General features: G+C 45.4%; 1 pseudogene across 1 annotated transcript; it reads left to right on the top strand.

The window, feature by feature from the left end:
• The first annotated feature begins 10,334 nt into the window (after nt 1–10,334).
• LOC310753672 (E3 ubiquitin-protein ligase RNF183-like) lies at nt 10,335–11,075 on the top strand (annotated as a pseudogene). Its single transcript has one exon. The product of its transcript is annotated as an E3 ubiquitin-protein ligase RNF183-like (transcript).
• Nucleotides 11,076–14,313: the final 3,238 nt, after the last annotated feature.

Here is a 14,313-nt window from a genome sequence, read left to right as displayed (position 1 = left end):
TCAAAACAAAAAGCTAAAATCATAATCAATGGAAATTTATCACAGGGGTGTGAAATCAGTAAAGGGGTCAGACAAGGTTGCCCACTATCCCCCTTAATTTTCATATTAACATTGGAACTTTTATGTAAACAAATTAGGGAAGAAAAAGAAATAAAAGGGATTATGCTGGGAAATAGAAGTTACAAAATGAGGGCATTTGCTGACGATTTAATTATAACTACGGAGCAACCAAAACAGAGTTTAAGAAAGGCGTTGGAAATAATATATGGCTACGGTAAAGTTGCGGGGTTCAAAATGAATTTAAACAAGACAAAACTATTAGTTAAAAATACGTCGCCAGATGAAAAAGCAGAATTAGAACAAATAATACACATTAAAATCTACCCCAAAATCAAGTATTTAGGATTATGGATAACACCAAAGAATTATTAAAGGAATATTGCATTAATTCCAAAACAGGGAACGGACAATCTACTTATTAACAACTATAGGCCTATCACACTTGTAAATAACAATTACACTGGTCAACAACAAATTTGTTGTCTGCGTTTTTTCAGTTGATTTAGGACAAATCTGATGCGCTGAATCCAAAAATCACATTGGTTTTGCTCAATCAGGTCAAGTTTTTGAGCTATGGATACGTCATTTTTTTACGTTTTTGTTCACATGTATGCTTGTGTGGAGCATTTTAGAAGAAGTTGGTGGGGGTAAAATGCCATGTCGAATAATTGTTTTGATTGGAAATGATTATTTTAATGACAAGAAGTATTCAGGTCCGATAGTTCTGGGCGATTGTGTCAAAAAGGAATCAGTTTGAAGTCATAAAACCTCGAAATCTTCCATAAATTGGTGTGGCAAAGCATAAAGTTGGGGGATCAAAACTAAGTTAATGGGGCAGCCGCCCCACGAAGTATCCTGAACTTCAATCAGCACATCGTCCTGTAGCTCATTGTGATGAAATTCCAGTGCCTATCTTTGGAGAACTTCCTGACATTAATGACGAAGATGCTGTTGGGATACTGCCAGGGAGACAAAGGCCATCACTGCCTCCACGTCGACTCCGGACGTCCACCGATCTCCCGTAGATACGCAGTTTCAGCAATTAGCGACACGAGCTCCAGAAAAATAGCTTCCCACATTCCTGGGCTCATGCACACTCTGTCAGCAGATATTGCACAGCAAAAGTCGCACTCAGGAGAGCATTATTTTACAAGTTTTATTCAGCGTTGATCAGAACAAAAAAACATGACTGCCTGCTTCAGTGTCTTCGACACCAAGAGAGAAAACGAAAGCAACAGAAAACATAAACATCCTGTGAACAGGAAATGCGCAGGCTGTGACACAAACATCCTGCTCCCTTTTAAGGTGGAACGGAAATATCCTAACATCCTCCCCCTTTCCGTGTAACCTGTAGTACCTGTGGTTCAACCCAATTGCAACCTTTGTACATAAACCTTAAGTTGTTCTCTGTTAACAACCTTAGACAACAGATCAGCAGGAATTTCATTTCCTGCCATGTAGGACACCTGAATGAGTCCTTTCTGAATACACTCTCTTGCACGATGTAGCTTAATCTGCAAGTACTTGGTTCTTTGCTTGCAACTCTCTGAGTTCAGCAAAGCCAAACAGGATCTATTGTCTTGATACACTTGTATAGGACATTTCACAGAAACTCCGATGTCCTTAAACAGTTGCATCAACCATTCACAATCCATGAGTGAAAATGACAGAGCATTGAGTTCTGCTTCACAGGAACTTAGGCTCACTGTTGTCTGCTTTTTGCACAACCAGTCAAACAAACAGTGGTTGTACATGTAGCATACTCCAGAAGTGCTTGTACCATCCGTGGTGTCACTTCCAAAACTTGCATCTGCAAAGATTTCAAGACCTCCAGTCTTCTGACTGGTGAACCTCAGCCTGTAGTGCATAGTCCCTTTCAAATAGCGGGCTATGCGTTTCAGAGCTTTCCAATCCTGAACAGTAGGATTGTTAGCATGTCTGCTAAGCAGGTTAGTGCTTACAGCTATGTCAGGTCTTGAACACCTAGCAATGAAATTCAACTTGCCTAGAATGCATCTGTACAGCGTAGTGTCAGAAAACGCTTCAGCAGTACTATCTACCTGGTAACCTGTCACCATCGGTGTGTCTGCTGGGTTTGCATCAACCAAATTCAACCTGGTTAATACGTCAGCAATTTTCTGTGTTTGGTGTACCAGAAAATTACCTGCTTGGTCCCTCTCCACCTGCAGAGAAAGATAGTTGGATACCTCACCAAGATCCTTCATGTCAAAGTGCTCCTTCAGTTGAGCTAGGGTGCTTTGGTACAAAGCCTGATTCTGCTCGTTGGCAAGTGTCACATGCCCTGACATACTCCTGGGCCTCTTCTCTCACCCTGGGCCACCAAAACCGTCTCCTTAGTTGATCTACGGTCTTGTACTGCCCAAAGTGACCCACCGTCCGGTTGTCGTGGCACTGCCGCATGACTCGTGCTCGCAAATCCCCTTCTGGCACGTAGAGCACCTCACCTTTAAACAAGAGGCCTTCCCTTTCAGTGAATCCTTCAGCTCTGTTCTCCTTGTTACGTATCGCTGCCAGTTTCTGCTGCGCAAATTCATCTCCTTATGTTTGGCACTTGAACTCCTCTACTCCGACAATCAATGTCGCCGCTAGTTGCAACTGTTCTGGCTTCAGAATGTGTTTTAATTCTTGCTTCTGTTCTCCCCTCATGTATTCCGGTTTCTGGGACAAGGCGTCCGCCCTCTGGTTCAGTATGCGGAAGTTGAAGTGGGCAAAGAACTGCAACCACCTACTACCGCCCTATATTGTTACTTAATGTGGATTGCAAAATTTTTGCTGATATTCTGGCCAAGAGATTGAAAAAAGTATTGATGGAAGAGATTCATAGAGACCAAGCGGGCTTTCTCCCGGGAAGACATTTGTCTGATAATTTGAGGAACATAATTGATATTCTGGAAAAATTAGAAGTGAATATAAACACTAAAGCAGTTCTGATATTTGTGGACGCGGAGAAAGCCTTTGACAATATATCTTGGAGTTTTATGAAAAAGAACCTACAGGGGATGGGGGTAGGCCAAGGTTTTGAAAATGGTATAGGTGCAATATATTCTGAACAAAAGGCTAAATTAATTGTAAATAATGTGGTGACGGAAGAATTTAAGATAGAAAAAGGGACACGACAGGGGTGCCCAATCTCCCCATTGCTTTTTATATCGGTCCTGGAGGTTCTGCTGAATATGATTAGAAGGGACCGGTTGGTTAAAGGTATACAGGTCGGAGCCAAACAGTACAAATTGAGAGCATTTGCAGATGATTTAGTATTGACGTTACAGGAGCCAGAATCTAATACTAAAAGGGTTTTAGAACTAATTCAAGAATTTGGTCAAGTGGCAGGATTTAAATTGAACAAGTCAAAAACTAAGGTTTTAGAGAAAAATTTAACACCGATTGAAAGAGAGAGGTTTCAGAATGAGACAAGTCTGACTGTGGTTAAGAAAGTGAAATACTTGGGGATTAATATGACAGCAAAAAATGGGAACTTATTTAAAGATAATTATGAAAAATGTGGGACGGAAGTGAAAAAAGACTTAGAAATTTGGTCAAATTTGAAGCTTTCCTTGTTGGGTCGAATTGCAGCTATAAAGATGAATGTATTGCCTAGAATGCTGTTTTTGTTTCAAACATTGCAAATTGTGGACAAGATGGATTGTTTCAAGAAGTGGCAGAAAGATATCTCTAGATTTGTCTGGCAGGGCAAGAAGCCTAGAATAAAATTCAAGATATTGACTGATGCAAAGGAAAGGGGTGGATTTGCCCTGCCAGACTTTAAACTTTACTATGAATCAGCAGCATTTTGCTGGTTGAAAGACTGGCTGCTTCTTGAGAACACAGACATTTTGGATTTAGAAGGTTTTAACAATGTTTTCGGGTGGCATGCATATTTGTGGTACGACAAGGTTAAAGCACATAAAGCATTTAAGAACCATATTGTCAGGAAAGCTTTGTTCAATGTTTGGACAAGATATAAGGATTTATTGGAAAACAAAACACCAAGGTGGCTGTCACCAATGGAAGCAAAAGCCCAGAAAAAGCTCAATATGGAGGCCAAATGGCCGAAATATTGGGAAATTTTGGAACAAGAGGGAGATAGACTAAAACTGCAGAGTTTTGAGAAACTAAAAAACAAAGTGCGAGATTGGCTTCATTACTATCAGATAATGGAGGCATATAATTTGGACAAGAAAATTGGCTTCCAGGTGGAAAAATCAAAATTAGAAACAGAACTGTTAGAACCCAAAACTAAGATTTTGTCAAGGATGTATAACTTGCTGTTGAAATGGAATACTCAGGATGAAACGGTGAAATCTGCTATGATTAAATGGGCACAAGATGTTGGACATAACATTATGTTTGCTGACTGGGAACAGTTGTGGACCACCGGTATGAAATTTATGGCATGTAATGCCTTAAGAGAGAATATTATGAAAATGATATACAGGTGGTACATGACACCAGTCAAGCTTGCAAAAATATATCATTTGCCCGATAATAAATGTTGGAAATGTAAAGAAACTGAAGGCACATTCTTTCACCTTTGGTGGACGTGCCCAAGGATTAAGGCTTTCTGGGAAATGATTTATAATGAAATGAAAAAGGTATTTAAATATACCTTCCTGAAGAAACCAGAGGCCTTTCTTCTGGGCATTGTCGGCCAATTGGTGCCAAAGAAGGACAGAACTTTTTTTATGTACGCTACAACAGCAGCAAGAATACTTATTGCAAAGTATTGGGAGACACAAGATTTACCCACTTTGGAAGAATGGCAGATGAAGATGATGGACTATATGGGACTGGCAGAAATGACTGGCAGAATCCGGGACCAGGGAGAAGAGGCGGTGGAAGAAGATTGGAAGAAATTTAAAGACTATCTACAGAAATATTGCAAAATTAATAAATGTTAGAATGATGTTGGATAGAAATTAAGTGGTTTCCAGCTGTAATGCTTTAAGAATATGGAAAAAGGGTATAAATAGGTAAAAAAAGTTAATAAGAATATGCAAAAATGAATTGATAATGGATGAAAAAACTGAGTTATAAAATGTCAAGTTATAGAGATAAGATGAATGAAAGAGGGTAAGGATTTGCTGATTTGATTATTTAAATGGGAATACAAGAAGGGGAGGTGTGAGGAAGTCAAAGAAACAAGCAAATGAGTTTTAAATTATGAAAAAGAATTGTTTTTAATCTTTTTGTATCTTTTTTTCGTGTGTGTTTACTCTTTTTTTCTTCTTGTTTTTCTACTATTTGTTTTTGTATATTTGTTTTTTGTAAAATCTTAATAAATATTTCTTAAAAAAAAAAAAGAACTGCGACCACCTGATCTGTCTCTGGTTCAGTTGTCTCGCGGTCTGCCAATATTCCAAGTTATTGTGATTGGTGCGCACCTCCACTTGGTGTCGTGCACCTTCTAGGAAATGCCTCCATGTCTCCAAGGTCTCTTTTATAGCCAGCAGCTCCCATTCCCAAATGGTGTAGTTCTGTTCCGAGGCGTTAAGCTTCCGCGAGTGGAATGCACACAGCCGTAAGTCCCCGTGGCTGTCTTCCTGCAGCAGCACCGCTCCTACTGCCCTTTCAGAAGCATCCGTCTCCACTACCATCGGTCTGTACGGATCTGCGTGGTGCAGGTACTCCTCCGCGGCAAACATCTCCTTGAGCCTCTCAAATGCGCACTGCGCCTCCTCCTTCAAGACGAACGGCTTCTTGCCCCTCAAGCAGTCAGTGAGGGGTGTGGTGAGTTGAGAGTAGTTAGGCACGAACTTCCTGTAGTAGTTAGCGAAGCCCAAGAACCTCTGCAAGTCCTTCTTGGTCTTAGGCTTCTGCCACTCCAACACTGCCTTCACCTTTGCCGGATCCATATGCACCCCCTCAGGAGACACGCGATACCCCAAAAATCCCACCTCTGTCACGTGGAACTGGCACTTCTCCAACTTGGCGTAGAGTCTATGCGCCCTCAGCCGTTGCAACACCTCCCTTACGTGTCGCACATGCTCTTCAGGACTTTCTGAGTATATCAAAAGATCATCAAGGTAAGATACCACGGTCCTGTCTAGCAAGTCTGCCAAAACATGATTGATGAAGGCCTGGAAGGTGGCGGTGCCCGATTGCAACCCAAACGGCATCACTAAGTATTCAAAGGTCCCATATCTTGTATTAAAGGCCGTCTTCCACTCATCGCCTTCCCTCACCCGTATCAGGTTGTAGGCCCCCCCTCAGGTCCAACTTGGTGAAAATTTTCGCGGATCTCAACCTCTCCAGCAGATCCCCAATATGTGGCAAGGGGTATTGGCTGGGAATCATGAGCTTGTTGGTCCTCCTATAGTCCACAACGAGCCTTTTTTCTGGGGTGTCCCTCTTGCTTACGAAGAAAACTGGGGTTCCCCCTGGTGCCTTTGTTGGTCGGATAAAACCCCTTGCCAAATTCTTCTGCAAGAACTCCCTCAGCTCGGCTAGTTCCGTCTCTGACATGGAATAGAGGCGACTGGTGGGTATCTGGGCCTCTGGCACCAAGTCTATTTTGCAGCCATAAGGGCGGTGTGGGGGTAACTGGTCTGCCTCCTTCTCACAGAACACGTCTCTGAAGGCCTTATACTGGGGGGGTATGGAACTCTCTTCTCCCGTGAGTTTCCCTCCTACCTCCGCCCCCTGTGCTCCCACCTCTCTAGGTACTTCAAGCCTCAAGCAGTTCGCTTGGCAAAAGGGCTAACGCGAACGTTAAGGAGCGTTGGAAGCAGGCCACGACAGGATCGTGTTTTGTGAGCCACATCATTCCTAGGACTATGGGGTTTTTCACTAACAGTGACGTGGAACCTCATTGTGTTCTTGTGCCCCACCACTTCCACCCCTAACGGTTGTGTGGCTTGAACCACCTCCCCCCTATTAAGGGTCGACCATCTATCATCTGTACCTCTATTGGGGAGTCTAGTTGCTGTGTCCCAAGGTTGTGCTGCTTCACAAAATCTGCATCTACAAAGTCTAGTGACGCCCCCGAATCCAACAACGCTTGCCCTTGCACCCTGCGACTGTCTGGGAGTTGTAGCGTCATGGGCAGAGCTATCCCAGGAATGGCTGGTTCCATTTGAGGCCCCTCTACTGACTTGCCTCCCAGCCCCTGGCCTCTCTTAAGGGCTGGGCTGGGCTGGGCTGGGCCGTTTCCCGGCTGTTCTGCTTGGGGTTTGGGTTTTTCCTCCACCCTGGCCCCTGAGAGGGATCCCCCTGTCTTCCTATCAGCACACTGTTTAGCCAAATGCCCCTGCCTGGTGCACACAAAGCAAGTGCGTGTCTCCTGACGCCACTGACTCCCTTCCTTCCATGCCTTCCTGGTTCTCTCCCCTTCCACCGATCCAATCTGCATCGGTTCAACAGCTTCTCCCTGACTAGGTGTGCTGCCAACCCCCTGTTCCGGAAGCTTGGGAGTGTAGGCCCTTACCCCTAAGGGCCCCCCTGCCCCCCTCTTCTCTAGCTTTCTCTGCTGTTGGCGTAGCCCTAGCTGTAAGGACGCTTGAACTATCTCTTCCAATGACTGCATGGGTTGCATCTTCGCCATCTCATCCAGGATCGAAGGACTCAGCCCTGCACGATACATGACTGCAAGGGGCCCTGTGTTCTGTCCCCAGCCCACCTTGTGCGCTAGTGAATTGAAGGTAGTCCAGTAAAAGGCCGCAGAGTCACCCCCTTGTCGCAAGTTCAGTAGCTGCTGCTCTGCAGTGGCATGCTCTAGTGGGCTCTTGAACATGGCATCCATCAGTCTCCAGAACTCCTGCAGGTTCGCTAGAGCACTGTGTTGGGTCTCCATAAGGGTGATAGCCCAGTCCTTAGCTGTTCCCCCCTGCCAACTGATCAGACACGCAACACGCTTCTTATTTGAGCTGAATTCAGCTGATCTCAAGTCCAAAATGTATCTGGCCTCAGTTCTAAAGGCTGCATAACTTTCTGTATCTCCATTGTATTTAGCCGGGTTCAGTCCAGGCCCCCTGATGGCTCTGAGGTTCCTTTCCTGTTCTGAAGTCAACCTTTGTTCCTGCAGTGCTCTTGCCAAAATATCTAGTTGGCTTTTGAGCTGCCATGTGTAGCTCCTTAATTCTGTTATGGGGTCTGTGGGCTCTCCTGCCCCCCCCAGCTGCTCCCCCAGCCGCACTTCCCACGTCCGGTACTTGCCCATCCATCACGGTCTTTGATGTCCTCCGGCGTGAGAGATTAAGATGAGACTCAGCAATCTGTAATGGCTTGGCTCTCCCACAGAAGCGAGACACCGGCAGTAATTATCTCAGGTTTATTGCTCAAACACATAAATCACTCCGGAGCTCCTTCACTCCATGTCTGACTCCAAGTTAGCAGTTGCCGAGTCTAAACTCCGCCCCTTCCTCTTCTTCCAACAGTGGAAAAAACCCTTCCGCTTCCATTCTTTTTCCCTCCTCTCACTGACCTTTTCGCGCCTTCGAGTTTTTGGGCTAGCTATTCCCGGCCTCTCCCCTTCTGTCTCTGAGCTAAGATTGGTGTTTAGAGCTTTGCTATCTTCTGCTTGCTCTCTGCTCTCTGAAACTCTGCCACTCGGCTGCCCCTCCTCCCTCTCACATTCCAGTCCACATTCCAGTGTCCTTATCTCCCTTGGCTTGCTTAGATTCCCAGCCTCTGTCAGCTATGGAACGAAGCTGACAGCCATATTGGCCGGGTCTAAAGATTTTTTTTTAAGAAGCGGTTTAATGACCGCCTCTTTCAGTGGGTCTGAGATCAAGGAGATGGTTGGTTTCAGGGTTCCCATCAATGGTGGTGACTTGCAAGGGAAAGTCTAGTAGTAACAGGTGCAACTGGTGCTCCAAGGCAAAGTCTCTGCTGAAAAAATTCTCACTCGCCCCAGAATCGATTAACACCTGCACTTCCATTGGGTGGCCCTCTTTTGCAAGTCCAGGGCGTATTTAATCTCAGTCTTAAATGCCAGTTATTCTTGGGAGTTCCCTCCAAACTTGCTCACCAGCAATGGTACTTTTCTCCCAACTGGAGTGGTTCTGACCTGCTGGTCCTGCACTCTGCGCTCCTCAAGCCTCACTACAAGCTCGATGGCGTGTGGCTCCAACTCCACGTTCCTCTGTACCATGGCTGCTACGTTCCACGCCTCCTCTCCCTCAGCGCCTCCGCCTGCAGCTCCCTTTTTGAGGTGACTCATCGTGTGTCTCTCTGCTGTTACACTTGAGCAACCGCAATGACTCCCGGATTGCTGTCAGATGGCAATGGTGGTTGCTTGTGAGTAACCAGTCAGGACTCCAACCTGTCTTTTACAGGTTTTATTTTGGTGCAAAACTATTTACAGTGTAGAACCACAAGTTCATGTCTGCCTCAATCGCTAGCAGAATCCGAGAGTGGTCATTTCCGGGTCCTCCCCCAACATAATAGCTTAGTCACCCCCAGCCTTTTCCTTCCTTCTTTGCGTTTTACACCTCTGCGCAGGGTGGGTGACGGAAGAGGCGTGCTTCCCTCCTGGCCGGCTTGCCCAGGAGCAGTGCTGAGGCTCCCAGCAGCATCCTCTGGTCCCTTCCCCTCTTCCCCACTGGAGGTGTGGCTTTCCCCACCACAGGAAGGGGAACTGCTTCACAAGATTTTCGGAGGTTCCCTGTAACCTAACTGCCCCTCTCCTTCCCTTCCCTGTTCCGATGGCAGTCCCCTGACAGTAATGATTAGATTAGAATGATGATATGGTATTATTTGTAGATGTGTGGTGGTTTTTTTGTTTTTTTTTGTTTTTCTCTGTGTGTGTGTTTTCCCTCTCTTGTGTTTTGGGGTTTTTTTCCTTGTTTGTACTGTTTCATTTTGGATTCAATGTTTGTAATTTTTGTTGTAATTTTGCATTGAAAATAAAATAAAATAGATTGCCATTGGCCTGTTCCAGCAGGCTGTTCTGATGTGGATGTTTATCTTCCCACCCTTGCCTTATCAATTGCTTTGCAAGAGAAGGGCTCACTTCCACTCTTAAACTTCATACTGCAAATTCCCTTGGGTGGAGGACCTCTCTCTTTGCATTTGCTGATGCTGTAAAAACCAGATGTTGGGAAACTTGTCTCCCACCCCCACCAATGTTGAAGAACTACAACTCCCATCAGCCTCAGCAAGCACGGCCCTATGGCAAGCCAAACGTTCCCTCTCTTGGGCCAAAGGTTCCACTGCATTGATGCTGCTGTATGATTACTGTCACTGGGTTTCCACCTGCCCTTGTTTTTTAGTCTCCTAGGTAGCAAAGAAGGCTGTGCTGTTGACTGGGTTTCCCCATGGCTGAGAAGCAGGTCCAGGGGCTGGAGGCTGAATGCCCCATCTGCTGAAACCCTTACGACAACACTTTTTGCACCCCAAGGTCCTTTAGTGCCAATATTCCTTCTGCATCAAGTGCCTGGCTCTTCTCAGCTTGGTGTCCCCAGCCCAGAACCGCTTGCAGTGCTCACTCTGCCGCCACCCTACTGTCCTCCCCTCCGACCAGCCTGTCACTGAACTGCCCACCAATGAGGCCCTCCTGCACCTGCTGTGCCTGGAGCCCAACCACATCATCCTGTAAGGTTGGCAGCTGTGCTTGAAGGAGCAGCGCAAGAGCAGGTACTTCCTCTGCCAGCCCAGGGTTTACACCCTGGACCTGGGCCCAGTGAGAGATCCAAGCATTGAGAGCTACTGTGAGCCAAGCCGCCCGGCTAGTGCTACCACTGCCACCACAACCCTGCCCAACCACCACCGCTCCCCAATGTGGACGTGTGCCTGCAACCCCCAGCTCCAGATTTTCACCTACCTGATGGCTGTCATCTTAAGCGTGACTTTACTACTCATCTTCTCCATCTTTTGGACGAGGCAGCTCTTTGGGGGCTGGGGGTGAGAGGGACCAGCAGCCTCCTCAGGCGGAAGATGCTGAGGGCAGGGTAGAGGTGGTTGGCGAGCAGCAGCAAAGTGTTGGGAGGACTAGCTTGTGTGTGTCACACAGCCTGCCTTGAGTTCTCCAAGTCAGCTCAAGTGTGCTGGAAGACATTGCCCAGTTATGATTTAAGATTCAAAGCCTGGTCTGATTCTGCCTATTGAACAAGAGAGAGACTGCCATCTTGTCTTTCGCCCCAGACAGCAAAATGGTTTGGACTGCCACTGGGTCCCAGGATTTGACCTTGAGGGTTACTTGTGAGCTTTTAAATAGGGATGGGGATGAGGACATGACAGGGCAATGGGAGCATTTCAACTAACAAACTCGCTGCTTCTTAAGTTGGCTAAAGAGGGTAAGAGGGTGAAAATGGATAATGGGAATATAGTAGGTGTGGAGATGAGAGCTTTTCTCATTCCAGGTGTTGCTGAACTACAACTCCAATAATCTCTGGTCATGATGGGAGCTGTAACGCAACCACATCTGGAGGGCCCAAGTTTCCCCATACTTGGAGTAAAGGGACATAGGAATCTGCCTTACAGCCAGGCCATTGGTCCATCTAGCTCCATATTGTCTATGCTGAGTGGCAGCTCTCAAGGGTTTCAGGCAGTGGTCTGTCTTTCTTATTCCTACTTGGAGATTCTGAGGATTGAACCTGGAAACTTCTGCATGTAAGGCTCTACCACTGAGCTATGCTGACCCTCCAAACCAGCCTCTTCCCCTGTGCCAAATGCCTCTGCTGCAGCCAATGAAGAGTTCCCAACATCTAGAGAACATTGACTGCACTGCTGAATGTGGAACCACCAAGGCTGCAGATCTTAACTGTCCTCTGTCCAGGCTTGAAGATGGTCCTCTGTGTACTCACATCATGCAGGCATGCAATGAAGGCAGGTGCTCAAGGGTTTCTTTCTCCTAGTGTGCGCACTACTGGTTAGAAGGGGGCCAAACGGCAGTGGCATTAAAACTTTTTTATCTACACTGCAGTGTTTTGTTTCAAATTGCATCAGCTTGTAAGAGTGGGGGCTGATAACAGGATCAAAGCAATCTCTTGGATCTTTCAAAAAGGTAGGTTTAGTGTGGACAGGGTGGATTGGGAAAGGGAAACACAAAATGAACTTGGGGGGGGGGGCTGCATTGCCTTTCCCTACAAGGAAATGCCAATTCAGGGGTGGAAAATCTTTTTTCCCAACCCAACTACCTCATTCCGTTCTGGGCAACCTTCTGAGCACCACATGCTGGTGGTAGGTGGGGGCAGAGGCAAAAGTGAGTAGGGCAGCTAATGTAAATGTTACCTCTGTACAGCAGGCCAGTTTCTACACACGCCCTTCCATATCCTCCATCTAGGCAAGTGAAATATACTCGGAGTTGAGTGTGGATTTCATGCTCTTTATTCAGCTCATATTAGCGAGGAATGAAAGTTCCCCCACAATATCTGCTTTATATACATTATTTACACAATGGGCCGCACGTGATTGGCTAATTCCGGGATTCTCCTGTAGGCCAATCAGGTTGTGGATTCACTTCCACCTGGAGCTGGATTGGGTGGCTCCTGCGGACCAATCATACTGCTGCATTGTTCTAGGACCAATGTGAGAGATAGTAAGTCTGCAGGCTTGAGTTTGCTAGCTGATGCAACTGGCTTATGCAATCAGCCTGCAATACTTTCTATGGAAGTGCTGGGTCAGAAAGACTCAGCAGTAATGTGCTGTCAGTTGATTGGCTGTCATCGGTTTCAGCTAGACTAAAATTCCATTCTAGAGGTAAAGGCTGCGCACTCACTCAACAGCAAGATCTGACGGAGTTGAGACACGTAGTGAAGAAAAGAAGATACAGCACTCAAACTGAAAATTCCTCTCTGCTGGCAGAACATTAGCTTTTTGTCGCTCTCTTAAAACTTTTTCCTTTTTGTCTTCCTCTTTCTTTCTCTTTTCCCCCTCTCTCTTTCTCTCTTTTTCCTGTCTTTTCCCCCACTTTGTCCCTTTTAATTTTTCTTTATTTTTCTTATCACCCCATTTTTTTCTCTTCTCTTATAGTATCTGTTTCGTATTAGTACTTATTTAAAGGTACCCCTGCCCGTACGGGCCAGTCGTGACCGACTCTAGGGTTGCGCGCTCATCTCGCTCAAGAGGCCGGGAGCCGGCGCCGTCTGAAGACACTTCCGGGTCACATGGCCAGCGTGACGAAGCTGCAGCTGGCGAGCCAGCACCAGCGCCGCACACGGAAACGCCGTTTAGCTTCCCGCTATAAATCGGTACCTATTTATCTACTTGCACTTAGGGGTGCTTTCGAACTGCTAGGTGGGCAGGAGCTGGGACCGAACGACGGGAGCTCACCCCGCCGCGGGGATTCGAACCGCCGACCTTACGATCAGCAAGTCCTAGGCACTGAGGTTTTACCCACAACGCCACCCGCATCCCTATTTATTTATGTTCATTTATTTCCCAGCCCCCCTACTTCTATTTTCTTTTTATTATCAATATGGTTTCATTTAATTAATCAATTATTGGAATTATATTATTATTTGACTGGATAAACTGCACGATATAATTCAGTCTTAAATTAGTGAGTTTTTAAATTTATCAGGTAAAAATTGTAAATGAATTTGGAAGTTATAATTATTAACCTTGCTACTCAGAATTTATGTGAATGAATTTGAAGTATCTTATTATAGACTGAACCACGTATAAATTTGAGAATAAGAAAGTGTATGGTAGGAGCTACATATTTAAAGAGATTAAAGAAATTCCCAGCAATGGCTGGTAAAAAAACCTCCTACTGCATCGTTGGCTACACAAGGCACACAAGCAAGGAGAAGCTCTGCTTATGATCTGGATGCAACAGTGGATATCAAGGAATTATGATTGGAATTATGAAAAGACATTGCAGATCTTAACTGTAAATGAAAATGCTAAAATAGTAGAGGATAATTTTATGTCAATGAAGGTTAAATTAGATGAAAATGTTAAAATTACAGCGGATTTATCAGATCAGGTACACAATTTGGTACAAAAAAATTCCGAATTAATAAAAACCATGCATGACCTTAAAGAGAAATCTCAGAATTTAGAAGAAGGGCAGAAAAAAATACAGCGATAAAGTGCATGCGATAAAATACGAGAGGAAACAGTGGATTTGAGGAAACAACAAGAAGCAATCTGGGACTCTCTGGCAATTTTACAAATGCAGAGAAGATAAAATACACTGAGATTCAGAGGATTATTGGAGGAGACAGAGGAAGTTATAGAGAGAAAAATAGCCAAAGAACTCACTGTCTGGTTAGAACTTGAGGAATCAGAGGTAACACAAAAAATAGAAAAAGCCTGTAGAGTAAACTCTAAGGTAGCCAAACAAAATAG

This window comes from Podarcis filfolensis, assembly GCF_964270895.1.
Source record: "Podarcis filfolensis genome assembly, chromosome: W".
In the NCBI taxonomy this organism is placed as follows: Eukaryota; Metazoa; Chordata; class Lepidosauria; order Squamata; family Lacertidae; genus Podarcis; species Podarcis filfolensis.
Note: the sequence above shows the minus strand (reverse complement) of the source record. Positions and strands in the feature narration are given on the sequence as shown.